The following is a 17516-nucleotide window of genomic DNA, read 5'->3' as shown; positions in this document are numbered from 1 at the left end:
TCTCTTACCAGGTAAGTGGGAAAATGATACTGAGCTTGCAAAATCTATAAACATCCAATATATATGGAATCTAATTTATTGTTATATCTTTAGCTACAGTGTTAACTTAGTAGGTGACACAGTATTTGTTTTTGTTTTTGTGGGGTTTTTTTGAGGTTATATGAATGGAAAATCTTTGTGTAAGAATAGTTAATTTACAACTGGGCCAGTCATTGTTCTAACGTCATATTTAATTGGTGGAGGAACTGGTTTTAGGCACAAAGATCATACATTATAAAATGTGTTCACGGGCTTGGTTCTGTGTAGTCATGCCCTCATGAAGGAATTAACAAAAATGTGTAACTAAAGTAAGGGCTCAGTCCTAATTTATATTCTTAGTATTGTGTTTTCTTAATAATCTCAGTTTTATTTATTTTCTTTGTTGTTCTTCCCTGCCTATCATCTTCTGAAGAAAAGAATGTCTCCACTTCCAATTCACTCTCTATTTAAATATAATTTGTAATTTACAAAGTTGTCCTCCTTAACTGCTGCTACTCCTGTTACTAATATACTCAGGTTATACTTCCATCCTTCATGTAGGTCTTAATACATAGCTTTTTTAAAAATTACAATCTTACATCTGATTTGCACTACCAAGTGAAAGTCACCTTTTCTTGAAGAGAAAGAGAAAAGACACTCTATTTCATCTGTTATGTTTTCGTGTCATATTTATTTGTAGTAGACATCTTGTGTCACTTACTCAGCATGTATTTCCTGATCCCATCTAATTAAGAAACTCTGATTTTGTACATCCCCTAAGTGTGTAGCAGATGGAATGTTCCTACTGTTCCTTTGGTAACATCATCAGCCATTCCTTTGGGAACCAACCCCTCTCAATCTCTGTGAATTGAGATGGAACTGTCAATCTTAATGTCTCATATACCCAAACTCAGGTGTAGGCACACATCGAGGGTTGGCAGAACTGAGCTCTTTGTTCACCTGCTGAAACATTCAAGGATAAGGAAAGAATCTGAGATTCTGTATTGATAATTAAAGAAGGCAGATCTATTCTTGAATTTTCATCTAAGAGAATAGAAACTGGGGCTTCCAATAGCTGTCTTTTCTACCTAATGAATAAAGTCTGTCTGAGTATAAAATCAACCCAAATGGAAGCAGGTCAAAGACACAGAGAGAAACGTAGAACCCTGATGAGGTCATCTGACACCCTAGATCCAGCAATGCCTGAAGCTGCATTTGCCTTTGAATATTAAATGCTGACACCTAAATATATTCTATTCTTTGCTTAAGCTCGTAATTCATTTGAGGAAGGTCTCTCAAAATTGAGAATGCTAATTTAGATTGTTACTGCTAAATATAAGCAGATAACTAAAATAAAAATAGCTACTGATTCTCAGAATCCATGACAATAAACTATAGAAAATGTAGAACTCTATGACATGGAGAGTAATAGTTTTAGTTAGCTCTTGATGTGAATCCAGATATTGAGCCTATGATATCAAATGACAGTGACTTCAAATGACCAGTTGAGTAAGAAGTAAAATTAAAAATTAAGAAAACTTGAGTATAACTGATGGATTTTTAAATTGTCATAAGAACACAATTTATGTTTATTTCATAAGAAATATAGCAATAGTATAGGTTTTTATATGTGCGGAATACAAACTATGTAGGGTGTAATATTTTACCTATTTAAAGTTAATAGTAATTCTAAAGTAGTAGAGTTTGCTTTGTCATTAGGAATAATCACACCATTATGTTCTCAAGATCTGCTTATCTGTGGGCAATGGAGGCATTTGAACCTGCTGCTTGAACCTCATTGATTTCTTGAATTAACCATGACCAATGTGTGAAGTTTACTCTTTTTCATTGAGTACATACTATCTACTAGGCACTAGAATGAGCAATTTATAGGTAATGACTCATTTAATCTCCGTGTCAAACCTATAAAAGAGGTACTAGTATTGTTATTATCCTAATTTTACATGAGAAATTGTAATAGCTAACTCTTATCTGGCACTTACTCTGCCCCAGGTACTGCTCTAATGGTTTACACATGTTGATTTTTTAAAACCTCAGAATAAGTGACAATTCATTTAATCCTCAAAACATATAAGGTAGGTATTATTATCACTTCTATTATTCAGATGAAGAAATTGAGGCATAGAGTTTTTAAGAGAATTGCCAAAGACATAAAGTTAGGAAGTAGCAGAACTCAGATTTGAAGCTAGAAAGTCTATCTCCAAAGTCTATATATTTTAACCACTCTACCACCTAGTTCCTGGGTACAAAAGCAAATTTCAATCATAATAAGAAATCAGCTCACACCTGTCAGAGTGTCTATTATCAATAAATCAACAAACAACGACTGTTGGCGAGGATGTGGAGTAGAGGGAACACTCGTACACTATTGATGGGACGATGAGTTGGTACAGCCACTATGGAAAACAATATGAAGATTCTTCAAAAAATTAAAAATAGAACTACCTTATGACCCAGCAATTCCAGGTATTCCTCTAAAAAGGTCCATGCACAAACTTATTCCCTGAAGGACTCACTTGCTCTGAACTCCAATACTGAGCAGCAGCTCAAAAGGTGCCAAAAACATATGGAGAAGAACTGAATTGTCTGGCTTCAAGGTGAGGGCTTGAGGGGCCATTGTTCCTTTGTTGAGTCCTTCCCTAACCCAGCCTGCACTTGCAGGGGTGGGGCGCCATATCTGAGCTCCATCAACCTGAATGAGCTTCATCAACCTTTGCCATGCTCTAATTATTCCCTGAGACCTCACCCCACCCAAATTGCTGGCCTACCCAAGCCACTTCCAGTAGCTTTTCAAAACAAATAGCCTGCCCTGGCTCATGCAGTGGACTTTCCTAAAATCTCTGAAAGGTTCACAAACCTTAAACAAACAGTATCTGGTCTCCACGTGCCCCGTACCTCTAGCTAAGCAGGCCCAAGTCCGGCACTAGTGGCAGCCAATTTCAGTTCACAGCTTAGCTTCTTCCAGTCACCTCTAAGCCCAGCACAAGTGGCAACCATCTGTGGATCACTTTGTAGCTCATACCATCGGCAGTGGGCAGGATAGAGGCAGCATCTGAGCTTGGCCTGCACCACAGCCCCTCTCAAGAGTCCACAGAACCAGTACACTTGGTGGCCAGCTTCAGACCACACCAGAGCACCACCCAACAACCTCCACAAATGACACACCCAAAGGGAAGACTGGGCAGGTACTAGAGCTGTGCCAAAGCAACTCTTGCTCTATAGGGCCAGCCCCTGCATAAGAGCTCCTCCACTGTAGTCATGGTCAGTTCTCACAATCAATCAGCCTGAGGGTCAGTCTCTCCCATTGATGTGCAAACAGCAACCAAGCTCAACAGACGGGTATGTACAACCCACACAAGGGACACACCTGAGTACCCGGCTCAGGTGACCAGGGACACTGTGCCACTGGGCCCCACAGCACATCTACTACATAAGGCCACTCTACCAAGACTAGGAGACATAGCAGCTCTACCTAATACATAGAAACAAACACAGCAAAGGAGACAAAAGGAGGAGACAGAAACATGTCCCAAATGAAAGAACACAACAAAACTCCAGAAAAAGAACTAAATATGGAGACGAGTAATCTACTAGGTGCAGAGTTCAAAACACAGGTTATAAGGATACTCAATGATCTCAGCGAGAACCTCAACAAAGAGATAGAAAACATAAAAATGGAGATAGAAAACAAAAAAGAATGAGTCAGAAATGAATAACACAATAATCGAAATGAAGAATACATTAGAGGGCATCAACAGTAGATTAGACAAAGCAGAGAACTGAATTAGTGATTTGGAAAATAAGGGAGCAGAAAACACCCAATCAGAACAGCAGAAAGAAAACAAAATTCAAAAAAATTAAGATAGTTTAAGTGGCCTCTGGGACAATATCAAGTGTACTAACATTCCCATCATAGGGGTACTAGAAGGAGAAGAGAGAGAGCAAGGAGTAGAAAACCTATTTGTAAAAATGATGGAAGGAAATAGACACACAAGCCCAGGAAGCACAGAGTGTCCCAAACAAGATGAACCCAATGAGACCCTCACCAAGACACATCTTAATTAAAATGCCAAAGGTTAAAGACAGAGAGAATCTTAAAAGCAGCATGAGAAAAGCAGTTACCTATAAGAAAGTTCTCATAAGGCTGTCAGCTAATTTCTTAACAGAAACTTTGCAGGCCAAAAGGGATTGGCATGAAATATTCAAAATAATGAAAAGCAAGGACCTACGACCAAGATTACTCTACCCAGCAAAGCTATCATTTAGAATTGAGTACAGATAAAGAACTTCTCAGACAGGAAAAAGCTAAAGAAGTGCATCATCACCAAACCAATATTACAAAAAATGTTAAAAGGACTTCTTTAAGAAGAAAAAATTTTTTAAAAAACATATGAATAATGACAAGTTAATAACTACATATGTATCAACAATTATTTTAAATGTAAATGGATTAAATGATCCAATCAAAAGACATAGGGTGGCTGAATGGATAAGAAAATAAGATCCTTACATATGCTGCCTACAAGAGACTTACTTCAGATTGAAAGACACACAAAGACTGAAAGTACAGGGATGGAAAAAGGTATTTCATGAAAGGGGAAGGAAAAAGCTGGGGTAGCAATACTTATACCAGACAAAACAGATTTTAAAACAAAGGCTATCACAAAAGAAAAAGAGCGACCCAGCAATTTTACTTCTGGATATTTATCCAAAGAACCCAAAACACTAATTCAAAAAGACATGTATTCATATGTTCATTGCGGCATTATTTACAATAGCCAAGATATGGAAGCAAGCTAAGTGTCCATCGATAGTCAAATGGATAGAGCAGTGGTACATATATACAATGGAATATCAGCCATAAAAGAGTAGAATCTTGCCATTTGCAACAACATAGTTAGACTTAGGGGGTATTATGCTAAGTGAAATAAGTTGGTGAAAGACAAATATCACATGATCTCACTTATATGTGGAATCTAAAAAAACAAACAAACAAAACAAATTCAGATACAGAGAACAAACTGATGGTTGCCAGGTGGGACGGGTTTGGGGGGCTGGGTGAAAAGGTGAAGGGATTAAGAAGTACAAATTGGTAGTTGCAAAATAGTCATGAGGATGTAAAGTATAGGAAATATAGTCAATAATATTGTAGTAACTATGATGTCAGATGGGTACTAGATTTATTAGGGAAATCACTTTGTAAATTATATAAATGTCTAATCGCTATGTTTTACACCTGAAACTAATTTAATATTGTATGTCAGTTATAACTGAAAAATTTTTAAAAATATGTATTTTTTTTAAATAGTTACAGAAAGAAAGAGGGCCAGAAATTTATATGAGGGGGGTCTCTTAAGTTTTGGCTCAACAATAAACTGTAAATACGTAGGATGAGGAGCTGAGACCCAAGGAAAATAACAACCATTGGGAAACTGTAATAGAGCTCACACAGGGTTGGGAGGCATTAGTGTTCTGTGCCTCCAGAGGGGAGAGATCTTTTTGAATAGTCAGAACATTTAGTAGAGACCCAGAGAAATTACACTTTAATATCAGGGCTAAATATCAACCCTAAAATGTCTTAAAGAAAAACCTCAAAAGGATCAAGCTGATCTGCGACTAACTAGATGGCTGCCAAAACAAAATTTAACACTTTTTAAGGATGTGAAATGCAGACACTTAACCATCTTATGTTTATACTGTACAGAATCAATAAAAATTACAAGGCATGTGAAAAGACAGGAGAAAAAGTAGTCAGTAAAAACAGACATAACAATGATAGATTTTGGAATCAGCAGACAAATACAGTAAGACAGTGTGGTAGACAGAATTCTAAAATAGCTCCCACGATCATATATTATATCATATGTTGAAAGAGGTTTTGCAGATGTAATTAAGATTATTAATCAGTTGACTTTAAGAGAGGTTATCTAGGTCAGCCTAACCTAATCATATAAGTTCTTTAAATGAAGAGACTTTTTCTCTGGCTGTCTGCAACAGAGTAAGTCAGAGATATTCTGTGAGACGGATTTTACATAAAAGAGGTTCTCTGTAGCTGAAAGATAGGAAGCCATGTGGAAGGACCTGAGAGTGGTCTTAGCAGCTCGCTGGCCCCTGGATGACAGCTAACAAGAAGAGAGGGACATCACCCCTACAGTTGCAAAGAACTGAATTCTGCCATTAACCTGAATTAGCCTGGAAGTAGATTCTTCCCTAGAGCTTCCAGATAACAGCACAGCCTTGCTAACACTTTGACTTCCGCCTCATGAGAGCCTCAGGAGAGAGCCAGCTGAGTCTGCCCATACTCTGAGTATTTGCCAAACTGTGAGATAAATGAGGGTTTTAAGCCACTAAATTTGTGGTAGTTTGTTACATAGCAATAGAAGATGGATATAAACAGCTAGTGTAAATATGTTCAAGAATTGGAGGGAACATAAACACAATGAGAAGTAGAATATATAAAAAGAACCAAATGGAATGTCTAGAGCTGAAAAATACTTTATCCAAAAGTTACTGCATGTGCATAATAGTTGCACACTGCAAAAGAAAAGATTGATGAACTTGAAGAAACACAAAACATTGATCAAGACAGAGCATATATTGTTCTATAAACAAGTCTCAATACATTTAAAAGTATTAAACTCATTCTAATAAAAATGGATTTAACTTATAAATCAATAACAAAATGATATCTATAAAATCCCCTAATATCTGAAAATTAAACAGTACACTTCCAAATAATGCATAAGTCAAACAAAAATATCCAGATAAATTAGAAAATATTTTTAGATGACTGATAACAAAAACAACCTGCCAAATTCTATTTAGCATAGCTAAAGCAGATCTTAAGGAGAGATTTACAGCTTAAATCCTAATGTTAGAAAAAATACATTTAATTCAATCACCTAAACTTTGCATCAGAAACTGAAAAAAGTAGAATAAATTAAACCCACAGTAAGTAGGAAGAATAAAGAGCATAAATCATTGAAATAGAAAAGAGAAAAAAGAGAGAAAAATCAATAATATCAATAGTCATTCCTTATAAATATTAGTAAAATTGAAAATGTCTAGCTGGACAGATTAAGAAAAAAGAAAGAAGGTTACAGCTTTCCTGGCCAGAAACCCGCCCCTCTCTTTGGGGTGTACTATCTTATCTCTTCACCTCCTGAATTCCACAGGGCTGCAGCCTTCCTTAGCACGGCCCATCTCATTCTAAAGCATACTTTCCACAAATCTTACCTTTTCACAAAAAAAAAGAAAAAAGAAAAAAAGTAATGAACAATTTGAAAAGAAAATAACATCACTCTAGATCCTAGAATCTTGAAAAGGATAATAAGAAAATGCCATCAAAATTTTTACATCAAAAAATTGATAACTAAATAAAATGGACAAATTCACTGAAAGACTCAACTTACCAAAACTAATTCAAAAAGAAAGAGAACATAGTAAAAGCTTTATGTCCATTAAATTTCCTTTATGATTAAAAACCTTCTCATGATTGCCTTGAACTGATGGTGGGACTGGGAATTAACTGGGAATGGGTATAAAATATTTCATTAAGGGAATAAATATGCTCTAAAACTGATATATGTTGATGGTTACACAACTTAGTAAAGTTACTAAAATTATTAGTTTGTAGACATGAAATTGGTGGATTGTATAAGCATAATATATTTCAATAAAGCTGTTTAAATAAGATAAATAAGGCAATATATAAAAAATCTTTTCCACAAAGAAAATTCCAGATCCAGATGGCTTCCCTGGTGAATTTGACGAACAATTGTAGGAAAAATATCAAGTTTACACAGACTTTTTCAGAAAATAGAAGAGAAGGAATCAGAATGGAGGAAACATTTGATAAAGAATTTGTACATATAGATTATATAATACACACACAGAATAAAGAATATATACAGAATGCAGTAGGAACATGAAAAGATGCTTGACACCATTAGTGATCAGGGAAAAGCAAATTAAAAACACAATGAGATTGTCACCTATCAGAATGGCTAAAATAAAAAAGACTGACAATTTCAAGTATTGTTAAGGATGTAAAGGAACTAATACTTTCACACACTACTTGTCAGATGTAAAATGGGGCAAGCACTTTAGAAAACTCTCAGTTTCTTATAAAGTTAAATATATACTTACCATGCATACCAACATTTCCATTTCTACCTAAAGAAATAAAAATATATATCCACAGATGTTTCTGTATAAATGTTTATTTATACTGGTGTTATTCAAAATAACTATAAAATGAAAATAATCCAAATGCCCACCAAAAGGATAAATACATTGTGCTATATCTGTACAATGGAATACTATTCAGCTATTTACATATAAATCTGAAAAATGTTATACCAAAGAAAAGAAGACTGAAAAAAGTTGTGTGTCATGCTACCTTTTATGTGAACTCTAGAAGAGTCAAAATTAATGTATACTAATAGCAGATTGGCCTGGGCCTACGTATAGAGGATAGAATGACTAAATAGGGATAAATGGGACCTTTCCAGGGTAAAAGAAGTGTTCCATAACTCGATTGTGGTGGTTTTTATTATATAAAGTTTTATGCTTAATTTATGTATTTATAAACTCATTAATCTATATATTTAATATGTGTGCATTTTCATTGATCTAAATTATACCACAATTAAGTTGATATAAAAAGTTAAAACTTATCAGAATCTGAGAAAATTAATGAATTCCTCTCACCCATTTTTATCATCTATAAACTGAAGAGAATTTTTTTTACTCTCCCTGAGTTTTAATATTTCTTTCAGTTCTAATTACATGTCATGATTTTTATAATTATTGTTAAATTGTAAACGTGCATGTTTCCTTATGAACTTTTACACTTAAATTTTTGTGTTGCTTATAAAATATCATTTTTCCATAAATATGACAGTGATTAATGTTATAACTAACACTTTCAAAAAGGCTTTAATGAAAGTGCATTAGGAACCTCTCTTTCCAACAATGACATAAAGTCTTACTTAGGATAACACCACACCTGTCTCACTCCTACTTCAGGTCCATTCTTTTCTTAGAAAACTATGAATATAAAATACCACTTGTTCTCTAGCTTCATATCTTTGCTCTTCAGAAGGTAGTGTCCTATGATTTTATCTAAAATAGTCTTCTCTATGCCAGATTTGTCAAAGTCATGTCAGGCTTCTTCACATCTTGTCACACACTCAGCAGTTATAAAGGAAGCTGTTGGTTCCGTGTGACTTTTTAAAATACATTTCCCTTTCTTAGGAGATTTGTTCATCCTCATGTTTCTACTTATGGCACAAGCTTTATCCTCATCTTTCTACTTATGGGACACGATTTTAAGTTCATGAAATGGTAAGCCTATATTTCCTAGTTACTCTATTCAGGGAAGATATATGGAGAGAGAACGCATCTATAAAAGGTAACCTGGTGGAATCGAGTATAGTTAACAACACTACTATTTATTTCTAGAGCATCTCAAAATTGCATGATGTGTCTGCTAGCGATGGGGCACTTCTGATTCAATTATAAATGAAAGAATTCTTAAGGTACTTTGTGAAATCAAAATATTTAATTAAAAGTCAGTAAAACAACTTTATAAGGTCAATGGAAATGTTCTACATCTTGATTGGGATATCGGTTACATGGGTAAATATATCTGTCAAAAGTAATAGATTCATACACTTGAAATGTATTTATTTTCTCCATTTACACATCCCTTGAAAAGGTTAATAACCATTTTAAAGCTTAAATTTACTGTGGAGAACATATCAAAAACTACCTTAACCAGGTGATCAAAGTTAACGTCAACTGCAATAAGCCATATTAATAGAATATACCCTTGATGTGGTGATAAAATTGGTCCTTACCATTGTAGTTTTCCTCCCCAAAACCTATACATTGTGAGAAAAACATCAGAAAAATCCCAATTGAGAGACATTCTACAAAATATCTGATCAGTACTTCTCAAAAGTTTCAGTCGTCAAAAACAAGAAAAGAGCGAGAAACTGTCAGTTAAGAGGAGCCTAAGGAGACATGATGACTAAATATAATGTATCCTGAAGGGGATCCTGTAACAGAAAAAGGACATTAGGTAAAAACTATGGAAATATATATAAAATATGAACTTTAGTTAATAATGATGTATCAATTTGGTCATTAATTGTGACAAATTAATATAAGATGCTAATAACAGGGAAACTGGGTGTGGAGTAGATCAGAATTCTCTACTACCTTTGTAACTTCTCTGTAAATCTGAAGCTTCACTCCTAAAATAAAAAAGTTTGCTAAAATCATTTTGAATGAAAGATATGTATATAAAATATAGGGGAGTTGCATATATCCATGAGGGAGTCAGTGTTAGGGTGATCATATAATTTACTGTCCAAATATGACCATTTTTTGGAGTAAAAAGCATTGCTATTAAGAATTATATCAGGACAAGAGCCATAAACTGAGATGTATGATCACCTTAAGTATAAAATCATATTAAATATTCAAGCTCTTGTTTCACACTTCCTGTGTTTCAATTCAATCTCTGCCACTTGCTAGTTGGGTACATTATTTAACCACGCTGAGCTTTGTTTGCAGTTTAAGAAGGAAAGTAACATTTATCTTATAAAATTTAGAAGAATTAAATAAGATGATCAAATAAAGAGCTTACTTAGTAAAGACCTGGCACGTAATCAATAGTGCATATATAGATGTTAGTGAATTTTGCCAAAATATGCCTATGTAATTATACCAAATCCTTTAAACTAATGTGTCCTCTTATTTTTCATCCTAACCTAGTGGTAATCACATGAATACTTACTCTTTAATAGTTAGCTCAGATGTTACCTAATAACTTCCAGGTCCCACCCAGAATGTGTTAGGAGACTGAAGGATATCTACAATAATGAAGATGAACACATTAATAATAACAACAATAAATGAAATTGTCTACTCTTGTCTTTTAAGCTCTCTCTCTCTCTCACTTTTCCTTATCTTGGTAGGTCAGTCAGTTTCATGGCCTCAGCACCCAGCTACAGAAGTGGAACATGGACAAGGCTGAAGCATATCCTTTTAGATACAGAGATTGGTCCAGAAATGAGCTGAACACTAAAGCAGAGTCAATCAGTATCATTTGGGGAAGATGACACTGGACTTATAACTTCTAATGATGTTAATTAACCCAGAGCTGCCAACAGCTGACTTTGCCACACTATGAAAAGACAATCCCTGAAGATAAAGCCAATCCAGAAGCAAACAAAACTAAGATTGAAAAGGAGGTAGAGTTTCGGTGCCATGATTTGAACTTCTGTGTCTAGCTGTGCCCGAATGTATCCCCCATGCAAGCTTTTTTCCCCCCACTTAAGCTAGTTTGAATTGTTTTTTCTGTCACTTACAACTGAAGAAGCCACAAGTAATAAATTTCCCACTTGCATTCTGCACTTATATACACTGTAACAGCTATCATACTGTGCATGATTTCTTGAATTGTTTCTTTCCTCCCTAGACCGAAATATCTGGTAAAGACTGAAGTTTAGAGACTTGGCCTTTCAAGTCAAAATCTTCCCTCTTGATTGATGATTTTTAAATGTTTGTTAAATAATAAATTGTACAGTTCTTACACAGCTGAGTTAACTATTGGTCCTCCACCATTAGAACTTGCAAACAGTAGGTGAATAGAAGGACAAAGTCTCTGGCCTGATTCTGGACGCTTTTCTCTTCCATTACCATCTCTATTTCAATGTTATGATGTCATTTTTCTCTGATGCCTTGCTTGTCCTTGAGAAACAGGTTTGCAAGATAACTCAGTCACTATTTGTTCATTATTCCTGAATTAGGCTTCATGGGGCTTTCTAATCTCTTGCTGTTATTCTGTTGATCTTTCATCTCTATAACTGTCACTTTGCTATGTCTTTGCATTTGTAATTCCTTATTCCTTGCCCACATTTGCTCAATGGGAATATTCACTATACTCAGCAGATCTCTTTCATTTATATGTGATGGAAACCTAACACAAACTAGATGAAGCAACCCTCCACCCACCACCCACCCCTCCACCAAAGAAAAGGTAATTTGGTTAATTCGTGTTGCTGGATGCCCAAGGGGAAACCTAGCTTCAGATTTGGCTGTACCTAGGTGCTTAAAAAGGTCTTGGGGCTTATTATATTTCAGGGTCTATTTGTCATTGTATTTCTTTGCTCGTTGGTTTTGTTCTCTCCTGTAGTGCCAGGCTCTTTGTTTGGCAAGCAAGACAATCATAGTCCCAGACACCTCACACAATCATTAAAGGTCAAAACCCACAGGTGAAACAGATTCTTATACCAAAGACCATAGAACAAATATAAAAATATCATAAAAATAATCGAATTGGGCAAAACTGAGTCATGCTTTGTACCAAGAAGTGATCAGCCACTGCGATTGAGAGACTCAACAGAACTGTGTGGGTGGTGGAAGAGCAATTCCATACTGGAAATGACAGCTGTTCACTAAATACAAAGTGGAAAAAAAAAAAAAAACAATAACAACAACAACCACCAAAACCTAACCCAACAAGTAACTCCCTTTTATTTTAACTATGGAAAGTTGATTTACAGAGCTCCTCAGTTAGGGTAGTAAAGGATTAGGTTTAAGATGGAAGCTGCATATAATGCTGTAGCTCACTCAAGACAACACTTTCTTCATGACTTTTTCCATTTTCCATTCTAAAACACATCTGGGCATCAAATTAGCGAGCATAAGAGAACCCCATGCCCATCGCCATGCTCTATGCTAGATTTTGGCTGCCTTGCTCAGACATCAAAGACAATATTTAACTATTTTCTGCCCATTATTTGTGGGGCCACATAAAGAACTTAGTGAGAAGTGAGTTCTATTAAATGACAATATTAAATATTTTTGTTGACTCACCACACCACACCCACGAAGCATGTAGTCAGCTCACATGCAGCCCACTTCATTTCTTTATACTAAGGCTTGACTCCCACACCTGCCTCACTCCTCCTAGCCCCAATCATTTTCCTTAGAATTTCTAAAATATCTCATTGTAATGCTTAACATTTTGGGACAAATGCCCATATACAATAACTATCATATGGTATGTTGTCTTCAGTTAGGTCTCAATTCTGATCTGGATTCTACATCATGTAGATCAGTGGTTCTCAACCAGGTGTGATATTGCCCCCCAGTGGATATTTGGCATTGTTTGGAGACAAAGTTGAGGGTTATGACTGAGATATCTCTCCTGGTATCTAGTGGGTTGAGACCAGGGATGCTGCAAAACCTTCTATCATACACAGGACAGCAAACCACAAAGGATGAGTCAGCTCAAAATTCTAATAGTGCTGAGGTGAGAACCCTGATCTAGATTAATAACCTCATGCATTTTGGACAGAACTTTTTTTTGTTATTATTTAAATTCTTTATCACTTCCAGTATCTATATATACTCAGACAGGAGGAGAGAGAATTATATGAAGGCAAAATTCATGAGGCAAGGATAATCATTCATGGTTTTAATCTTCTTTATAACTCTTTCATTCTCTCCATATTTTAAGTCATCATGTCTTATTATAGCATTCCAACTGGGTTCTTATATCTTCAATATAACGGAAAAGTGAAATAAAAAGCACTATGCATTAAAACTCAAGAAAACACAGTCCTAGTTCCAGTTATGTCTTTCACTAGAGTTATGACTTGGGAAAAATTATTCCATCTCTTAGAAACTGATTTTCCACCTTTTTTATTATAAAAAATTTTATTAAATCATTATTATTTTTTTAATCTAATAAAAAAGACAACAATATAAAAAGAAACCTAAAGAAAAACTACGGAGGAAGAAAGTCGAGGAACCAAAAATCCTACCGATCTAACTGGCTTCTTCCTCCACAGTGGTTCTGGAACTGGGATTCTTCTAAATTCATTTTACTAACCACTAAAATCAATGAGCTCTATTTTCAGTTCCAGCTCTAATGTTTAATGACTAAAGCAAAATTTATCTGTCTTAAGCCTCATTTTTTATATTACTTTGCTTTCTATCAAGGATTAAAGTTTGACCTAATAAAATAACCAAATCTATCCTCTTAGATACCATCATGTAGTAACATTTCTGAGATAAACACAAAAAAGGGGATTATTCTAATACTTATAATCTCAAGCATAATGTCAGTTTAGTGCAGGTGACATTTTAGGTGAGGACAGCATTTTGCTTCTGCCAAAATATGTCAGAAGATGGCTTATTCAAGACTAACCTGAAAGAGAATGCCAAGCCACAGAGAAACTATGTTCCCGAGATGGGGACAAGTGATGAAAGATGACTCCCTATGACATTCACTTGATACAGGAAAAGAAAAAAAAAAAACTTCTGAATTTAAAAAAATGAAAAAAAAATCACAAAACAAAATTTTCACTGTTAACCAGTGGATTCTTCTAACAATGTTTACACTAAAATTTGTAAACACAATTTTGGAATCCCAGAAAATAAATACTAACATAAGACCAGCAAAAGTACTTACCAAAATGTATCCATGATCTTTTCTAGCTTGTCCAATTTGTTCCTACATAATTATTCATGGCAGTTTCTTATATTCCTTTGTTTTGTGTGGTATCAATTATAATGTCTCTTCTTTATTTCATAATTTTATTTATTTGAATTCTCTTTTTTCTTGATAAGTTTAGCTGAAGTTTCTCTATCTTTTCAAAAAAGAAACCACAGTTATTAGTTTTATTGATCTTTTTATTGTCTTTTTAGTCACGACTTCATTTATTCCTACTCTGATCTTTATTTCTTTCCTTATACTAACTTTGGGCATAAATTGTTCTTTTCTAGTTACTTGAAAATTTAGATTGTTTATTTGAAATCTTTTATTTTCTTAATGTAGCAATTATTACTATAAACCTCTCTTAGAACTGCTTTGGCTGCATTCCATGTTTTAGTATGTTCTGTTTTCATTTTCATTTGTCTCAAGATTTTTTCCTTTTGATTTCTTATTTGACATTTAATTGTTCAGTAGCATGTTGTTTAATCTCTACATCATTGTGAATTTTCCAATTTTCTTCTTGTAATTGATTGCTAGTTTTACATCACTGTGGTCAGAAACATTACTTGATAGAATTTCAATCTTCTTAAATTTTTCCAAAAAGACATCAAAATGGTTAACGAGTGCATGAAAAGGTGCTCAATATTACTAATCATTACGGAAATGCAAATCAAAACCACAAGAGAGATCACATCACACCTGTTAGAATCTCCCTCACCACAAAGAAAAGAGATAAGAACTGACTAATGCTAAGGATGTGGAGAAAAGGAAACCCTTGTGCACTGTTGGTGGAATGTAAATTGATGCATCAACTATGGAAAATAGTATAGAGGTTCTTCAAAAAATTAGAAATTGAACTACCAGAAGATCTAGAAAGCCCACTTCTGGCTATATATCTAAAGGAAATGAAATACTCATTTATTACAACGTTATTCACAATTGCTAAGATAGGAAATAAATATATATTTATATATAAATGTATATAATATATATATAATGTATATAAATGTATATAAATATACATATATATAACTTAATATATATATGTAAATTAAGCCACAAGAAAGAAGGACATCTTACCATTGTGACAACATGGATGGACCTTGAGGGCATTATGCTAAATGAAATAATTCAGACACAGAAGGACAAATACTCTATGATCTCATTTATATGTGGAATCTCAAAAAACCCAAACTTGTCAACAGTGTAAAATGGTGGTTACTGGGGAATGGTGGGGAGAGGAGATGTTGGTCTAAGAATACAAACTTCCAGTTATAAGATGAATAAGCTCTAGAGTTCCAATGTACAGCATAGTGATTATAGTTAATAATATGGTGTTATATACTTGAAAGATGCTTAGAGAGTATATCTTAAAAGTTCTCACCACAAAAAAGAAATGGAAATTATGTGACATGATTCAAGTGTTAACTAAAGCTATTATGGTAATCAATTCACAATATATAAATGAATCAAATCAATGTATGTACACCTTAAACTTACACAATGTTAGATGTCTGTTATATCACAATAAAGCTGGAGTACAAAATGTTTCTTTGCTTCATGATTTCTCTTTGATCAGCCTTATCAATTATCAGTTTAAGATTTTCTGTTAGAGTTTTCCTTTGTTGCATCTTTTCTTGATGTCTTTGTGAAGAAAATGAAAATGAATAGATTCCGTTGCATGACTGTCAATATCTGAGTGTATGCTTGACTTCAGAAGTGCTTTATTTACACTGAATCTTTAAACATATTGAAGTTTCAATACTTTTGTTTTCAAATCTGACCAAACTTATCTTGGGGTAGAAGGGATTCATGCCTCCACTCAAACAGGATTTCTTTCAATCTACCACATGGGTAGACCTTGAGGGCATTATGCTAAGTTAACTAAGTCAGACAAAGAAGACAAATACTGTTTGATCTCACTTATATGTGAAATCTAAAAAAGCCGAATTCATAGAAACAGAGACCAGAGTGGTGATTACTGGGGAAAGGAGTTGCTAGAAATGAGATGTTGGTCACAGACTTTCAGTTTTAAGAAGAATGAGTTCTGGGGATCAGATGTACAGCATGGTTGTTATAGTTAATAAAAATGTTTAATATATTTGAAAGTTGCTAAGAGAATAGATCATAAATGTACTCACCACACACAAAAAAAAATGGTAGTTATGAGATGTGAAGAAGGCATTAGCTAATTCTACAGTGGTAATCATTTTGCAGCATATAAATGTATCAAATCAACATATTGAACATTTAACCTTACACAATTTTATATGTCAATTATATCTTAATAAAGATGGGGGACAATTTTCTTAAAACTTTTGCTATTTCCTTCTCTTTCTGTTAGTGTTAAATATTTTGGCTTCTTTAAAAATTCCAAAACGAAATTTTAAAATTTCCCAAATGACTAATGTAGAAAACGAATCCCCAAAAGTATTCTTTTTATAATGATATTTTTAGAAATTAGATGGCCAAATACAACCCCATGTGAGTATTCTCCATTCCCATTTGCCTGATAAATTTTCTGAGAAGTCTTATAGGAAAATGAACTTTTAAGTTGTCTTCCCAAGATATTTCACAACTGAACTCTGCCTCAACCTTTTTTATATTTTTTAAGTAATAGCTATTAAAATCTGTGAAGTTAGCAGAACATATTCTGAAAAATGTTTGTCTGTAATTTGTATCTTCTTTTCCTTGTTTCTTCTTCTTTTCAAAATCTTTTGTGATCTGCCCTATGGCCCTTAATATGCTACTCGCTTAGTAGGAAAAGCACTTTTGCAACAATCTCTAATGTTTCTGAATTTCTGAAATCAATAGTGTCTTTTAAATCTACATCTTAATTGAGTTTTCTGCAATGCTTATGAAACCACCATCTCTCACTACTTGATTCCTTGTCTCCCTTGATTTTCAAGGAAATATTATTTTCTGAATCTCTTCCTATATGCCTTTTCCCTCCTGACTA

Source organism: Pteropus alecto, unplaced genomic scaffold, assembly GCF_000325575.1.
Source record: "Pteropus alecto unplaced genomic scaffold, ASM32557v1 scaffold75, whole genome shotgun sequence".
Taxonomy (NCBI): Eukaryota; Metazoa; Chordata; class Mammalia; order Chiroptera; family Pteropodidae; genus Pteropus; species Pteropus alecto.
The sequence above is the reverse complement of the archived record's forward strand: the minus strand, read 5'-3'. Positions refer to the sequence as shown.